Source organism: Oryctolagus cuniculus, chromosome 4 (assembly GCF_051225735.1).
Source record: "Oryctolagus cuniculus isolate XC-2025 breed Fujian yellow rabbit chromosome 4, ASM5122573v1, whole genome shotgun sequence".
In the NCBI taxonomy this organism is placed as follows: Eukaryota; Metazoa; Chordata; class Mammalia; order Lagomorpha; family Leporidae; genus Oryctolagus; species Oryctolagus cuniculus.
In genome coordinates, this window is record NC_142870.1 from 1,553,449 (window position 1) to 1,570,060 (window position 16,612).

The 16,612-nt window shown below is 59.1% G+C and overlaps 1 protein-coding gene across 8 annotated transcripts in view; it reads right to left on the reverse strand.

Moving 5' to 3' along the window:
* Window positions 1–11,776, reverse strand: part of ADARB1 (adenosine deaminase RNA specific B1) — a 112,826-nt gene extending 101,050 nt beyond the window's left edge. For 4 of the 8 annotated variants that reach the window (XM_051839964.3, XM_051839969.3, XM_051839961.3 and 1 more), the window contains exon 1: window positions 11,604–11,776. The gene's annotated coding sequence lies outside the window, so the exon portion shown is untranslated. Of the gene's footprint in view, window positions 1–3,112; window positions 3,298–7,920; window positions 8,065–10,156; window positions 10,179–11,603 lie in introns of those variants that run through there. The other 4 variants (XR_011387667.2, XM_051839970.3, XM_051839962.3 and 1 more) reach the window with 4 other exon arrangements.
* Window positions 11,777–16,612: the final 4,836 nt, after the last annotated feature.

Below are 16,612 nucleotides of genomic sequence, written 5' to 3' on the forward strand. Positions count from 1 at the left end.
TTGCCCTTCACCCCTGAGAAACAAACTCACTGCTTGCTAGAGTGGGGTATTCTGTGTCAGTCTGCATCACTGGCCTTAGGGAACCCAGCCAACCCACTGTCTCCTAAAACATGTTTGTCTTCCCACCACCCTAGCAGGGGCTCTGCTCTGCTCTGCGCTCCCAAGAGCTCCCCATCCTAGCTGATACGAACTACCTTGGACCCCCTCTTCCCACATGAAGACAGCTCCCCTAGGAGTTCCCTGGCCTCACCTGGCTCATGTCCAGTGTGTCCTAGAATAGACCGCAGGCCGGGCCACAGTTCCCTCTGCAGGGGACTCTGCGGTGAGAGGCCTTGCAGCCATGGAGCCCTGTTCTGCCCGCCCACAGTGGGCTGGTCCACTTCGCGAGGACCCTCGGGGACGCGTCCTGGAAGTGGCACTGCTGGGTCTGAAGGCCTGCACCTGTGTGGTTTTTAGACTGAATGTGGTTTTCAGTATGCCCAATATTAAGCTGCTCTGCCGATTTCCTATTCTGATGACGGAAGAATAGAACCCTGGGAAGGCACCACCTGCTGACAGGGCAGTCACCAAAAACCCTGACAGCCCTGCCCTACATGTGGTCATGGCTCTCACCCTAGAAGGTACAGGTGCACACAGCATGGGGACCTCCAAGGCAAGCCCGACACAGAGCAATGTCCTTACTAAAGACACACTGTGGCTCAAACCTCATTTCTTTTTTAAAGATGTATTTATTTGAAAGGCAGAGTTAGAGAGAGGAGAGACAGAGATCTTCCATCTGCTGGATGATGCGTTCATTTAGTTCACTGCCCAAATGGCAGCAATGGTCGGGGCTGGGCCAGGCAGAAACTGAGAGCCTGGACTCCCACATGGATGGTAAGGGCCTAAGCACCTTAGCCATCTTCTGCTGGTTTCCCAGGTGCTTCAGCAGGAAGCTGGATAAGAAGTGGAGCAGCTGGGACTCAAACCAGCACTCAAAAGGGATGCTGGCGTCACAGACGATGGAAGCTTAACCCACTGCACCACAAACCTCATTTCGAGCTCCCATGAACTGGGAATACATAAGAAAAATGAAAACACGTGTCCACACAGAGATGCATGTGCCAATGCTCAGAGTAGCGCTGTCACGACAACCAGAAAGGGGCAGTGACACAAAGCCCATCTCTGGGGAGGCGGCATCTACCCCACAACAATGGCTTCCCCACACCAGGAGAACAGAGCAGGTTGCACCTGGGGGCGGTGCCAGCCTCCTGTGAGGGCCATGACACAGGGCAGAATGCCACCACACGACGTCTACAAGATGCACACAGGATGTCTGGGCAGCCAGAAGCAATTGAGCACAAGGAATGTTCCCAGGAGAGGGAACTGTCCTAACAATGACCCTGGCAATGGCCGCACAACTCAGACATTCAGGGACGTCAGTGGGTGCAGTGGGTGAAGCCAGCACTTGGGACTCCGACCTCCTACATCAGAGCACTGTTCCAAGTCCCCCTTGCTCCCGCTTCTGATCCAGCTCCCTGCTGATGCACCTGGGAAGCAGCAGGTGACGACCCGAGTGCTTGGGCTCCGCACCCAGGTGGGAGATCCAGACAGAGTTCCTGGCTCCTGGCTTGATCATGGCCCATTCCCAGGTATTGTCACTATTTGGGGAGTGAACCAGCAGACAGAAGCGCTCGCTCGCTCGCTCTCTGTCACTCTGCTTTTCAAACAGGTAATTTTTTAAAAAAACACTTACGGAGAGTGACTTTCATGGCCAATCTTGGGATTCCTTTTCTACCTCTTACTTTCTGCTCGCACCTGCCCAGAGCACTCTAAAAAGCACTCAGTGTCACCACTTCCTTCTATAAGCAACAGGATGTGAAGTGAAGAGGCGGCCGGCGCCGGCCTGCAGCACCCACAGATCCCAGCGTGCCTGTTCCCGCCCGCAGCCCATCGTAACGTCGCTGCCTTGGAAGAAGCAGCCCCTCCCTTTCCCACGGCGAGGGCTCTCGGCAGTAAACAGCTCACATCCAGGAGCTCTTCTCACACCTGGGCCGCGGGTGCTGCAGCTGACTCACCGCCCAGATGTGAAGGAGAGCGGAGCAGGCCGAGAGTCAGGCCTGCGGCTGCGTCCATGGGAACGCGATCAGCTCCCTCCCATGGCTCACGAGAGGGCGAGGCTGAGGCACAGCAAGCTGGCGTGTGAAAGATCACTCGGCTGCAGGGGAGACGAGCGCCTACTACAGACACCGAGAACCACAGCAGGCAAGCAGCTCAAGAGCACAAGTCAGAGCTGCCAGTCCTAACCCTGCTGGCTCCGACGTGACCGGTCAGCAGGCTCCAGGCAGACTGTCCTCTGGTCACTTCCCAAACCGGCAGAAATGTTACGCAAGTGGTTTCTTTCCAGTGTTCCAGGGATGGCAAAACCCAGCCTGAACTCCGTGCTCCCAAAGTGTTGCTTCCCCCGACCCTGTGTCTCGCTCACCTCATCTCCAAGCCGGCTTCTCTCTGCAACAAATAATCATTCACCCGTTCCCGCTTGTTGTTTGTGCTACAACTTTCTTGGACTTGTTACTTGGGATGGAAAACTATCACATGAAGCTCTTTGAAAGCTCAGAAAGCTTTTTAATGAAAATAAATTTATAACATATTAAGAAAGGAAAGATAATCTTGGGGGCCAGCGCTGTAGCGTAGCGGGTAAAGCTGCTGCCTGCAGTGTTGGCATCCCATACGGGCACCAGCTCGAGTCCCAGCTGCTCCCCTTCAGATCCAGCTCTCTGCTGTGGCCTGGGAAAGCAGTAGGAAACAGCCCAAGTCCTTGGGCCCCTGCACCCACATGAGAGACCCGGAATAAGCTTCTGGCTCCTGGCTTCGGATTGGTGCAGCTCCGGCAGTTGCAGCAATCCGGGGAGTGAACCAGCAGATGGACGACCTCTCTCTCTGCCTCTGCCTCTCTGCAACTTTGCCATTAAAATAAATAAATAAATCTTTAATTAAAAAATAAGAGGAAGAAAGATAATCCTGGCGAGTACTCCACAAAGCACACTGCAGCGCAACAGAAGCCACTGTAAGCGACACAAAGATGGTGAGGCCAGCTCAAAAGCAGTCCCTCCACCTGGCCAGCGCCAGCACACACCTGTCCCGAAGCGTGTCAGCCTCACGATTCAGACCAACAAGCGTGCCCTCACATCCAGGGCAGGGCGCAGGCACGCCGTCAGATCCGGTCTTCTACGCTGGGGTTCCCATCGCTCTTCCTGCGGCAGCTGGGGTCATGCCGTGGAAGCCCCCTCCTCTATGTGAGGGTGCCTGAGGAGGAGCACCCGCTCCTGAGAGCAGAAGCCAGAATTCCATTTCCTGATCTCACACAGCCAAGGCCTGCACAAGAGACGACTCTGTCAACTGCCCCCACTGCCACGAAACCTCACCTCAGGGAGAGAAATCTGAGACTATCCCAGGGCCGAGAGCGCGCGGCTTGGGAGGCAGCTGGCAGGGGGCCCGCCAGGAACACCCCATGCCGGCGAGTGAGCACTGCTGTGCTGTCTCCACAGCCCCCCATCCTGGGAGCAGCCCCTCCTAGAGGGGCCGCCTCACAGTGGGCTCTGCATTTCTGTCCCACTGTCACCAAACAAACAAAAGACAGGACGCAGGGCTGTGGCACGCTGCCCCTACGTGAGGCTCAGCCTCGTGCATGCCAACGACCTGTGACTTCTGGTGTTCACCGTCCGTGAGTGCCACTGAGCCATCTCGGGCGCTGATGCTGAACACCGGACTGCAGCACTGCTCAACCCAAGTCCTCTCAGGCAAAGGCAGTGCAGGGAGCAGTGACGGGGCTGGGCACTTCCTTGGAACCAGACCCTGTGACCTCCCCTCCCCAGACTCTGCCTCCTAAACCTGCTCACCTCTAAGACCCCAGCCCCTCCAGTCCCCCACCTCTTTCAACACTCACTGAGCCAGGAGGAAGCAGGAGAGCCGAGGGAACCACCCTGAAACACTGAGCCTTTGGGACTTCACGCTGCAGCCCCCATGTGCACTCAGGCAGGATCCAACCTCCAGTTTCCCAAATCCTGGGACATTTTCCTGTTTGTTCTTCTACCAAGCAATTTATAAGCCATACTGTCTCCGATCTCTAGCTTCTGGAAGCCTCTGTGGTTCAATCAAATGTATTCGTCACTTGATTTGGCTGCTGCTTCCCTAAACCTCCCAGATTATTCAAAGCACGCTCATCTTTGTCAAGGCGCCGTTACAACCATCCCTCCTCTGACGACCACGGAGAATGCGTTTCCACTCTACGGCGTCCAAAAGGGGTGACCAGAACTGTATTTTCAGGACGTGGGCTCCCTGTTCTGAACAGATTAATTTACTATATTGCACTTTATGGTTTTATAACAATTTTGAATGTTTTGTAAATGTTTCCATTCTACAAAGAAAAGCATGGAAATCTGGAGATAACACCGACATATGGGGCATAAATCTATGACTGATTCACCAAGTACAATAGGACATGGGGGTGCAGCGTGGGGAGGCAGGAAAAGCATTCGTTCCCACGGGCAGATGCACTCACTCAACTCAGTCCCATCCTCCCTACCTATAGGAAACGTAACAAAAAGCGGTTCACCCGCTCAGTGAACACTCGCGCTGCGTGCTGGGCCGGGCGCCCTCTCTGTGCCGGGCACGGCTCTGAGCCCTTGGGACGGATTTGGAGCAACCACCCTGCCTTCCTGAGGCTTCCACTCCTGATGGGTACACACGGTAAAGGTAACCAGGGCCCTTGAACGTGCATCCCATGCGTGTGCAAGCAGCGAGCCCGACATGGCACCAAGGCCCTGAGGCTGAGAGGCGGCGGCAGCAGCCGCTGGGAGCACTGAGACAGGAGTGGCAGGGGCTCTGGGCAGTGCTGTGACCCAGTCTGTCTTAGGTTAGTGCTCAGCTGAGAGCACTGGTCAAGAACGGACAGAGGAGACCAGGAGCAGGAGCCCACAGCCAGGGAAGGGGGCAGTCACAGTACCCTCCTAGGATCGTCATGAGGATTACACTGGATTACACTCAGCTACCCATGCCTGACACAGAGTAAGAGCTGACGAACCGTGAGCTAAATGTGACCCAGCTTCCCTGACGCCACTGAGCTAGCTCCTCACTATCAGTTTCCTGATTGGAGAAATGGAGGTAATGAGGCCTATGAAAGAGTAGTGAGGAGTAACCGACCTGAGAACAAGAGCCCCAGGACGTGCAGGTGTGCGCAGTGAAAGCTGACATGTGTGTTCCTGCGTGTGTGTCACAGACAGCGCCCAGTATATCTGGGATGTGTAGGTGGCACAGTGAAAGCTGACATGTGTGTTCCTGCGTGTGCGTCACAGACAGCACCCAATATATCTGGGATGTGCAGGTGTGCGCAGTGAAAGCTGACATGTGTGTTCTTGCGTGTGAGTCACAGCGCCCAGTGCATTTGGGACATGCAGGTGTATGCACTGAAAGCTGACATGTGTGTTCCTTCGTGTGCTTCACAAAGAGTCCCCAGTGCATCTGGGACATGCAGGTGGCACAGTGAAAGCTGACATGTGTGTTCCTGCGTGTGCGTCACAGACAGCGCCCAGTATATCTGGGATGTGCAGGTGTGAGCAGTGAAAGCTGACATGTGTGCTCCTGTGTGGATGTGTAGGTGTGCGCAGTGAAAGCTGACATGTGTGTTCCTGTGTGTGCATCACACAGTGCCCAGTAAATCTGGGATGTGCAAGTGTGTGCAGTGAAAGCTGACATTTGTGTTCTTGCGTGTGAGTCACAGCGCCCAGTGCATTTGGGACATGCAGGTGTGCGCAGTGAAAGCTGACATGTGTGTTCCTGTGTGTCCATCACAGACAGCACCCAGTATATCTGGGACATGCAGGTGGCACAGTGAAAGCTGACATGTGTGTTCCTGCGTGTGCGTCACAGACAGCGCCCAGAGCATCTGGGACATGCAGGTGGCACAGTGAAAGCTGACATGTGTGTTCCTGTGTGTCCATCACAGACAGCGCCCAGTATATCTGGGATGTGCAGGTGTGCGCAGTGAAAGCTGACATGTGTGTTCCTGTGTGTCCATCACAGACAGCGCCCAGAGCATCTGGGATGTGCAGGTGGCACAGTGAAAGCTGACATGTGTGTTCCTGTGTGTCCATCACAGACAGCGCCCAGTAAATCTGGGATGTGCAGGTGTGCGCAGTGAAAGCTGACATGTGTGTTCCTGTGTGGAGTGCAGGTGTGTGCAGTGAAAGCTGACATCCGTGTTCTGTGTGTGCTTCACAGAGCGCAGGTGCGTCCCGGGACCCTGGGTAAGATATACAAATGCTGTACATCGCAGGCAGGAGACAAGCGAAACCAAGTCCCTGTGATGTCTTCACGTGGAGACTGCTGCACCCCAGCTCCTCTGGCCAGCACCACTGCTCCCTCACGCAGGAGTCTCTGGAGCCTTCCTCGTCCCTCCTCCCCCAGGAGGAGCTCACGCCTGCTCCCCTTCTCCAGCTCTGCCAGGCCTTCATTCTGCATTCCTGCCCTCCTGCATCACCTGTCCCCACACATTTCTGCAAGGACACCTTCAGCCTCACACTGGACAGGTCTTCCCCCACTCTTAACGAGCAGGTCCCTGGCGGCCACCTCTTCTCCAGCCCTGAGAGTAAGAAGGGAGGAAACCCCCAATCTCCACCAGTGGCTTGGACTCCAGGCTGCTGGAGCCTCCTGGCTTCTTCCTTCTTCAGCAGAGCCCTTTCCAATGGCACCGGGAGCCCCCCGCCCCCATGGACTCCTTGCCAGGGGCCCCCGGGTCAGTCCTTGCCTTCCGGACTCACACCTACTGCCCAGACTCAGGTCTCAGGCTCCAGTGATGGGCACAGGAGCCACGACTGAGAGTTGGCCATTGCCCTTCTCAAGCCTGACCTTGACTGTCCACCCAAACCCATCCTGTCCACCCAGATGACTCATCATAAAAGCAACAAGCAGAGGTGCCCTCTCACACACTGCTAGCCAAGCACTGCTGCTTCAGGCTCTGCGTGAGCTCAGTGTGCTGGTTCAACAACCCTGAGAGATGAGCTGCTGTCAGTCTTCCTAATTTATGGATGAAAAAAACTTGGCGCACTCGGTGCAGACGTGTAGCCGACTGGTTAAGACTCCCACGTCTCAAACCAGTGCCCTGTGAATGCACATCCTGGGACGCAGCAGGGACAGCTCAAGGGATTGGGTCCCTGCAGCCCACGTGGGAGACACAGATTGAGTTCCTAGCTCCTGGCTTTGGTCCCAGCCGTTGCAGGCATTTGGGTAGTGGACCAACAGATGGGGTATCTCCCTCTCCCTCCCTCCCTCTCTCCATCTCTCCCTCTCTCCCTCCCTCTGCCTCTCTCTCTCCTTCTCAAAATAAATACATCACCAACAAGCACAGAAAGATGACAGAGCTTGCTCAAGACCACACATCCAGTAAGTGGCTGCGCCACAGCCACGTTCACGTGCTCAGATCCACAGCGAAGCTGCCTCTCACAAAGGCGTCCGAATCCCAGCTCCTGATTTCTTCCAAACCCTGGCTCTTCCCCAGCTTCCCACCTCACACAGGACACCGACGGGGCACCAAGACGGTGTCAACGCCAACTCCAAACCTCAAGGGAAAGAGCCACGTTCTGAAGAAGCAACGCCAGCAGCACTGTTTGACGAGTGACTCCTCCAGTGAGTGCAGAGAACACCAAGGAGCAGAAGCACCATCCCTCCATCACACATGAGGTACGAAAACAGCGACACCCACGTCGTGTCGGCCGGGCCACGCTGGTGCCGGCCACCCCCGGGCAGGCGCTGCAGCAGCCTGCCTCTCCCACGCCCGTGAGCTGGGGAATCTCTGTGCTGGCTGCATCGCACCCAGGTCTCCCCCAGGAGTCACGGCAACACCGCAGGCCCACCGGGCCGCCCCACGATTTACGAGAACTGCCACACCTGAGTCTTTGGGACAGCCTGGCCTACCACCAGCGCCTGCGACACAGCAGCTCCTCTCCGTAGAGCTGAATCCCAGGCACCTTTCCCTCGGCGCCCGTGAGCCCGCCCGCCTGCCGCGGTGAGGCTTCCCATTCCGCCTGGATTAAAGTCTGGATTCCTCCCGAGGCCTGTGTGCTGCGTCTCTCCAGTCCCCTCCCACACTTCCCCACCCTCTCAGGCCATGTGGCCACCCTGACGTCACCAGCACACGTCCAGGCCTCGGTTCCAGAGCTCCCTCTGCCCGACGGGCTGCCGCCGCCAGGGCCACTGCCCAGATCACTCCATCCCTGAGCTCCCAGCCGGGAGCCCGCCCTGCCGTGTGTCCTTCCTGGCACTGAGGACGCTAGCCCCTCACCACGGAAACCCCACAAGGGCAGGGACTGTCTTTCTGCAGCGCCCGCCACGTCTCTGGCGCCTAGGATGGCATCTGCTGCGAACAGAACAAAACCCGTCTGCAGACTCCCTGCCTGGGCAGGCCGAGCTTCGCCCCGCTACTCCAGCACAAGCGGGAGGCACGGCCACACTATTTTTATCCCCTCCCCACTGCACCTTAACTTTGAATCCATCAGCACGGCGTTAAGGACCTTGCTCTGTGTACTCCTAGCACACCTCCGAAGCATATAAACGGAGCAGCCAGCTACTAGCCAAGCTTCAGAGGATGTGATAATAACGTGGTACTGGTGGCCCTCGGCCCACAGCTGTCACAAGACAAAGCAAAGCTGCAAATTTTCCTTGTCCACACTGCACATAAAAAGCTGTGACTCTGGGAAGGCAAGTCTCTCCAAGAGTAGGGAAGACATCTCAATGACTTCAACGTGTACTTTCTTTAAATGACATTTTTGCCATTTGATTTTCCTACCTCACACACTATAAACATATTAACTAAAACTTTCTTTTAATCACAACCATTTCCACCCTGTCCAATAACCGAAATGCACATTTTAGCTCTGACTGCGGCAGTGGGGTCCTGTGTGCAGGGCCAGGTCCCCAGGGATCCAAGAACATTCTCCCGAGGAGGGCTCTGGGCGAGGTCAGTCCCTGCACTAGTCCAGGCCTAGGGACATCCCAGGCCTGCGGCCACTCTCCACCCTCCCTAAGGCCTTGGCCATCAGGAACTCGGCCACGCTGACCGGCAACCCCCACTGGCTTCAGAACTGAACCTACGGCAAAACGTGCCCCCAACTAAGTCCTGTGCCGGCTGCAAGAGGAGCCTGATAAATGCTTTCTGGGGTGGATTGGGAGAGAGAGACAGAGTGAGACAGAGAGAAAATGAGCGTAGCACAGCACGTTTTAGAAAGTTACAAAGAAAATCAGCACGTTTTCCATTAAAATTCTGTCTCCTGGCCAGTGCTGTGGCACAGTGCATCACGCTGCCGCCTGCAACGCCGGCATCCCCTGTCACCCCTATCAAAGCGCTGGTTCAAGTCCTGGCTGTTCCACTTCCAATCCAGCTCCCTGCTAATGTGCCTGGGAGGGCAGCAGGAGACGGCCTGAGTGCCTGGGTCCTGCCATCCACGTGGGAGACCCAGGTGGAACCAGCCTGGCCCAGCCTCGACCATCTGGGAAGTAAACAACTGGATGGAAGACCTCGCTCTATTACACTGTCTTTCAAATAAAAGAATAAACCTTTTTAAAAAGCCAGATATCAGCTTTAAGTTTGATCATAAGCTTGATCGTTTTGCTTAAGTTTTTTGTAGGCTGGTAAGTGGATAACTTCATCTATTAATCTCTTAAATGTACTTTCTAACCACCTCCTAATTAAATAACACACTTTGTTCCTGTGTGCTTACAGAGTTAATCACAGCATTCAAGGGAATAAACCCAGTGCTTTAATACATCTTACAGTGAAGGAATTTTGATAATTAACACAAAACAATCAGTAGGTCTTGCTTGCAGTCACGAATAAGAATCGCCACTGTAGCACTGTCTGTCAGAGGAAATATTAAAAACCGCATTACAACTGCCGGCAGGGACTAGGGCAGGGACAACCCACGACCATCGCAGCAGCAGGGGCAGGCAGGCGAGGGGCTGCGGCTGGGAGCGAGGAGTTCACACCTCCCGGGGCACACACTGGCACTTTCACATCCATAAATAAAACCGTGCAATTTCACAACTAAAATTATAAATTTTATTTTTAGGACGTAACGCTACGTGAGTGACTAACAAACTGCCAGCAGCATCTCTCAGCGCTGCCCACCTTGTCCGGCACCGGGAGAGCCTGCTGCCCGGCAGGCCACGGTCAGCATGTGGGAGATGAATTAGGAGCGCTTCAGTCATGCACCAGACAGGCCTCAAGTCCGAAGAACTCTCTTACTGCAAACATCTGCAAGCAACGCTTTATGACCCGTAAACAGGCAAAGGCTGAGGGCCCCGGGAGTGAGCGCCCAACGCCCCGGGGGCCCGTCCGCTACCACTGCCCCCGCAGAAAGGCCTCCTCCTTCCCTGCCAACCTGACCTGGACGTGGCTGAACAGCCCCAGCTCGGGAACCGACGGGCACGGCCCACAGACAGCGGGCCCCTCTCAAAGCCTCTGCGCCCAGCCCGGCCGTCTCATCCCATATTTATCAAGCGCCTGCGGTGGGTCCCGCACCCTCCCAGGCACCGCAGCAGCCACCTCTGCCTCTCTCCTCCTCGCCCCAGAAAACCCTGGGCAGGCAAAGGGGCCGGGCGGTCTCTCCCCAGGGGAAAGGCAGTCATCAGAGGACCTTCCCAGGGCCCGGCCGGCTCCCGGGACCACCCGGCGGGCCGCACCTTTCAAAGAAATGAAAGGTTCGGGCGAAGGTGGGAGAGAACAAAGAGGACCAAGTGCAAACCTGGTTCTCCACCGCTCCGCACCGCAGGCGGAGTGCAGCAGCAGGTGCCACAGCAGGACCCTCTCAGACACTCGGGGCGCAGGCACAGCGCCCCGGGCTTCGCGGCGACCACAATGCCTTCATCAGAAGCAGCAGCCAACCCTGCTGGCTAAAAATGCTAACTGCGAACCCAGCACCCGGCGCAAACCCCGGGCAGCCCGCGGCCGGGACTCCGCACCGCCCACCCACCCACCACGCGGCCATCCTCCTACCCGACCCCGCAGCTGCCAGCGCCGCGGGAACTTCCCCGCCCCGGGCTGCCCGCGGCGCAGAGCCTCCCGCCGGACGCCCCCCGAACGCAGGGTGCAGCCCCACGCCGGGTGCACGCCCCCTGCCCCGCGGCGCGGAGCTTCCCACGCGGACACGGTGCCCTCAGGAGGGGACGCGCCGCCCGTCCAGGACGCAGCCTCCCCGTGTCGGGGCGCAGCGTCTCCACCGCGGGCGCAGCCCGCCCACCCTGGGGCGCAGCCTCCCCACCTTGGGGCGCACCCTCTCCATCTCGGGCCGCAGCCTCCCGCCCTCCCGGGACGCAGGCTCCTCAGCCCCGGCGCAGCGACCCCAGCCCCGGGCGCAGCCTGCACTCCCGGGCGCCGGGACCCGCCCGCAGCCCCGCGGCCCCGCAGCCCCGTGCACAGCGCCGGGCCGGCGCGCGGCGTCCGCCCCGAGCGAGCGCCGTCGGCCTCCGCACCTGTCCTCCCGGCTTACATAAACGGGGCCCGGGTGCCCGCCGCGCCCGCCGCCCCCGGCGCCGTGCCCGGCCAGCCCGCCCGCCCTCCCGCCCTCCCGCCTCACCTCACGCGGCCTGCTCGGGACGCCCGACGCCGCAGCTGCGACCCGGCCCGGCCCCGAGCGCTGCGGCACGGCGCGCCGGTGGCTCGCGCCGCCAGAGCCCGGCCGCCGACCTGGCCGCTCGGCCGCCGCCGCCGCCGCCGCCGCCGCCACGGCCCCTCAGCCGCCTCAGCGCCAACGCTGGCCGCGGCTCCGCCCTCGCCACCGCCCCCGCGCGGGCGGGCGGGCGCGCGCGCGCCGTGGGCGGGGCCGGCGCCGTGACGCCGACGTGCGCGCCACCGCCGGTCGCCGTGGTGAGGGCTGCGGCTGCGGGCGCTCCGGTAGTGCCCGTGCGCCGGCGCTGCGTGGGGGTCCGAGGGGCCGGCGGGCAGGTGTCGTGCCGCGGCCTGCGGGGCGACCCCGGGGTTGGAGGAGGCCCGCGCGGCCCCTGAGTTAGGTCTGCTCGCGTCAGGTGCCAGGGCCCCCGGGCCTGGAGCACGTGCCCGGGGCGGGGCGCGGGGCAGCACCTGGGCGCACCTGCACTGCAGGCCCGCAATGGAGCGAGGCGGCTGTGAGTGCGGGGCGCGTCCCGGGACCCCGTTGAATGGCGGCTGGCTGCGCGGGGTTGCCTTAGCTCGACAGTCAGGCGCTGTGCGCAGTGAGCGCCCTCCCCGGCTTGCTGGCGAGCCGCGGCGAGGCCCCGGCTCCAGTTCAGGCTGCAGGGACCCTAGGGGGGCACCGACCCCGTCCCCGCTTGTTAACCAGGGGCAAAGGGCGAGCGCTCAGTCCAGCCTGGTACCAGGCCCCCGGCTGCCGGCCTTACCCAGGGTCTTGTTTCAGAGTGGCCTCCAGGGAGGTCAGCGGTCTGCAGCCCCCGGGCAGTGCTGCCAGGGCCCTTGTCTGCTTCAGCCACTGGCGAAAAGGGGAAAAACAAAAACAAAAGGCTGTCTTTGGGGCCAGCCGGGTGAAGGAAGCACTCACCTTGCCAGGGAGTGGCGAGAGGGGCCTGGTGACTGCTGAGTCAGCGTCGGGACTGCAGGGCTGCCTCCTAGGGATTCGTCCGTGGAGGACAAGCACGTGTGCAGGGATTTTGTGTCTGTGGCCGTGGCACAGCTGTTCAATCGCTGTGACCCCGTGGGCAGCAGCTTGGGCAGGTCAGGCTGGGCCAGGCCCTGCTTCTGGGCCATACTGCAAGAGGGTCAGGCCGTCCGGCCCCTCAGCAGCACAGCAAACATGAACCCCTGCTTCCGGCCCCTGCTGATGTCTCCGCGGCTCTCCTTGGCTAAGGTGCATGGGACGCCCCGGCCAGGCTGCGCGTGAGTCGCTCTGCATGGGCAAACGGCTGTGAGATTCGTGGGTGCGTCCCCACCACACCCGTGCACGGCCTTAGTGGGTTTGGGTTTGACTGGGGGAAACCGGCAGCATTTAGTCAAGTTGTTACCGGTGAATGGCAGGGTTCTTGTCTTCACACGATAAAGAATTCAGGCATGAGACAGAGTAGTGGAAGGTAAAATAGCAAAGTTTATTAGGGCAGGGACATCCGTAAGAACAGATGGGCACCTCTCCAGACAGAACCTGAGAGACAGTGCCCAGTAACTCAGACTGGCGGGGAGAGCGAGGTTACATGGCTGAGTGGAGAGAGTACACCTGGGCAGGCAGGTGGGCGGCTCAGCAGAGGCAGAGGGCTGAGCGCACAGTCGGGTTGAGGCCGGGGGTTTTTAAGGGGATGGGTCTTTGTCTTCTCACACCTCCTCCTGAAACAAAGGATTTTGTGGCTGTAAATATTAAGAAGCTCCTATCTGAGTTTCCCCTGAAGGTATCAGACAGGAGGAAGCCTAGCTGGCGCCATCCTGGGTTCAGAGGAAGGGTGAGCAGGACCCCCTAGAGAATGGGGATCTGGAGCAGGGTGTTTGAAATGCAGATACTGGGGTGCACCTGGGAGACTGTGGAAGATTTGTCAGGTAGAAGGGGCGGGGGGGGGCCCACCTGGCAGGTTATCAGGTAGGAGGGGGCAGGGCAGGATGCGAAGGCCGGGCTGCCCCTGAAACATCATCGGGATGACTTTGAGATGCAGATGCAGATGCTGGACATAGATGTCTTTTCTCTAGGCCTTTGTCACACACACATAAGCTCATATCTGACTTCCTACCTAACAAAGTCACCCCGGCTCCCCTGGTAGCCATGGAGAGCAGGTGGCAGCAGTGACCAACACCCTGGTGTGGCTCCTGTGAGGGCGGTGAGGAGCCTGGGACTGTCCCCTCCTGCCACACTGCCTCCCACGCCATCCTTGCCACAGAGACTGCCGTTACCGTGGCATTCTCCTGACCTGGAACTAGCCAAGGGCACGTTCTTGTTGATGCTGGCATCGGGAGAGTGGCTTCCCCTCACCGGGGCAGGGATGTGTGCGGAGCATGAGGGTCCCGCTCTGGCGCCTGTGAGGTCAGTGCTTAGAGGAGGAGTCCCGGTATCCTAGGAAAGGCCGAGGAACAGCGAGGACACCTCAGCCGTCCACTGTCAGTGCTCGCATCCCGGTGCTCAGAGCAGGCCCTGGTGTCCCCCGGGGTGCCAGCAGCGCCGGTGGGCATGGCCATCTCCTCCCAGGAAGTGGGGAGCTGGCATCCAGGCCTGTGCTCCCGGCACTTGGGCCGTTCCCCTGCGCACCTGGGCAGACTCTGAGCTGAAATCCCGCTTTGGTGTCCTGGGGACCCACTCGCTGCACGAACGCTCACATACAGAAACCCAGCTACGATCCCTGTCTGCCCCATGGCGTGTTTCCTTCACACGCATGTGCAAACCACACTTCAGTGGCTGGAAAATCGCCTGCACGACACCAGGAAACCAACGGGCCACTTCCTGTCATCAGGGCAACGAAATGCCCTGACCATGTCATTCTGCCCCAAGTCAGGCGCTCCCGGCATCTGCAGAGGCAGTGGTACAAACCGGTTGCTAATCCTAGGATGGAGACACCCCTCAGACTACTCTGGAGCTTTCTGGAACCTACCAGAAGGGAGGAGAAGGCACCCAGCAGCTGCGCCGTTGTTCACGTACCAGGCTTGGGCAGAAGGTGGTTCTGCTGGAGAGAGTTGGGGCTCACAGGTGTAAACACCACTGACCTGCAGCCCCCTGCCTCTGCTCCAGGAGCTCCTGAGCCGCGGTGGCCGTCAGCCCACCTGTCTGGCCTTTCCCTCTGCCACACAGAGACGCCGGCCTGCTGGTGACAGTGCACATCCCAGCCTGTGGTGCTGGTTCTGTGCTGCGCACGCACTCAGACCGACGACTGCTCACACCCTTCCGGTCCCATGGCTCCGAGGGCAGCCTTGCTCCCTGGAAGCCCTTGTCACTCAGCGTCCGTGCACATCCAGAGTGAGTCTAGAAAAGGTCGGCGCTGGGTTGTACTTTGTTCTGCCCGGCTCTGAAAAGGGGCACTCAAAGCTACTTTGAGATTATAGTCTGAAGTGCATTGTTGATTTCCTTATTTCTAAAAACAGAAGGGAAAACTGCTCGTAAGAGGTGCAGCTATCTACTGTAATGCACAGAGACAGAGCCAGACCAGAGCCAGAGGGGTCTTCCATCCACTGTTTCACTCCCCAAGTGCCCGACACTGATGGGGCTGGGCCAGGCTGAAGCCAGGAGCCAGGAACTCCATCCAGGTGTCCCACATGGGTGCAGAGCCCAAGAACTTGGGCCATCCTCCTCTGCCTCCCACGTGTGTTAGCAGGGCGCTGGAGCAGAAGCGAGGAGTAGCAGGACCCCAGTCAGGTACTCTGATGTGGAATACGGGCATCCTGAGTGGCAGCTTCACAGGCTGCCCCACAACACCTGCCCTGTGATGCATTTATTTGAAACATAATGTTTTTTGTTCTGTATCTTAAAAAAGAGAGAGAGAGAGAAATATGATATGGGAGTGGCAAAACCCAGGTGGTACACCCTGACTGTTGTGGTGGTGGACACTGCGTGTGGAGCCTGCCCGGCTCATGATGTGCCACCTTGTCTATGCACCTCCACCTCCCCCAGAGAGTCCACGTGGCCAGGAGGGGCCGGGAGGAGCTTGTGTGGGCCATGTGACGTGCGCTTGCCCCACCCCCAGCTCCAGAACCACACATGGTATTCCGACTCCCGGATAGCACCGGGAACTTGGGTCTGGTGTTGAGACAGTCTCCCGTCTCTCTGTGCACCTGAACCAAAAGGTTCAAGCCAAAAAGGGTCAGAAAGTGTTTTCCCCTTGCTCTACACCCCCGCTGGGACGACCCCTGCTGGGACATCAGCCTGGAGGGAGAGCGAGGGGCAGGTGCGCGGAGGATGTTCTGAGAGCCTTCGGTGCCCTGGGCTGTGGCGGGTACGCAGGTGGGTGCACAGCGGAGATGCCTGCACTGGCTTGTGGTCTCTAGGGCATGGATTCCAGTGTCACGGGGTAATGGGAGAGGGCCCGTGGGCAGGTGTTGGCGTCTGCTGTGCCACGGAGCAGCCATGGGACCAGGTGGGCAGCTTGGCCTCGCTGGGACGCGGTGCCTGCCTCACAGGGAGGCCCCAGGAATGAACAAGGAATGGGATCTGAGAGCGGAGGCTGGGCCGCTGCAGGGGGCCGGCGGTGCTGGAGCTGAGTGTCCCCATGGAGGATGCCCAAGGCAGAGGGAAGCGAGGCTCCTGGAATTCGGAGACTTCTGCAAGGGATCCGTCAGGAGGGTGGTGCACGGTGGCTGCACCAGATGGCAGCCAGCCAGTGTCCCGTGTTCCGAGCAGCTCACAAGCTAAGCAGATCTCATGTTGGCAGAGTACTGGGGGCAAGGGGATACACAACGGGAAACGTGGCACAGGCCTGAAACGTCTCCTGCCCAGCCCCTTCACGAGAGGGTGAGCCCCCCCCCCCCCGGCGAGGGGACGGGCACATGCGTGAAGGGTGGCGGTGGCTCTGGCCAAGGCTAAGCAGGTGGCCAGGTTAGACAGAGGGCCTAGCTCGGGTGACAACAGTGGAAGTGAAGTGAGCTAAGAGGTTTTGGGGAAAGACTAAGACTGAGTGACAGACATGGGGAGGA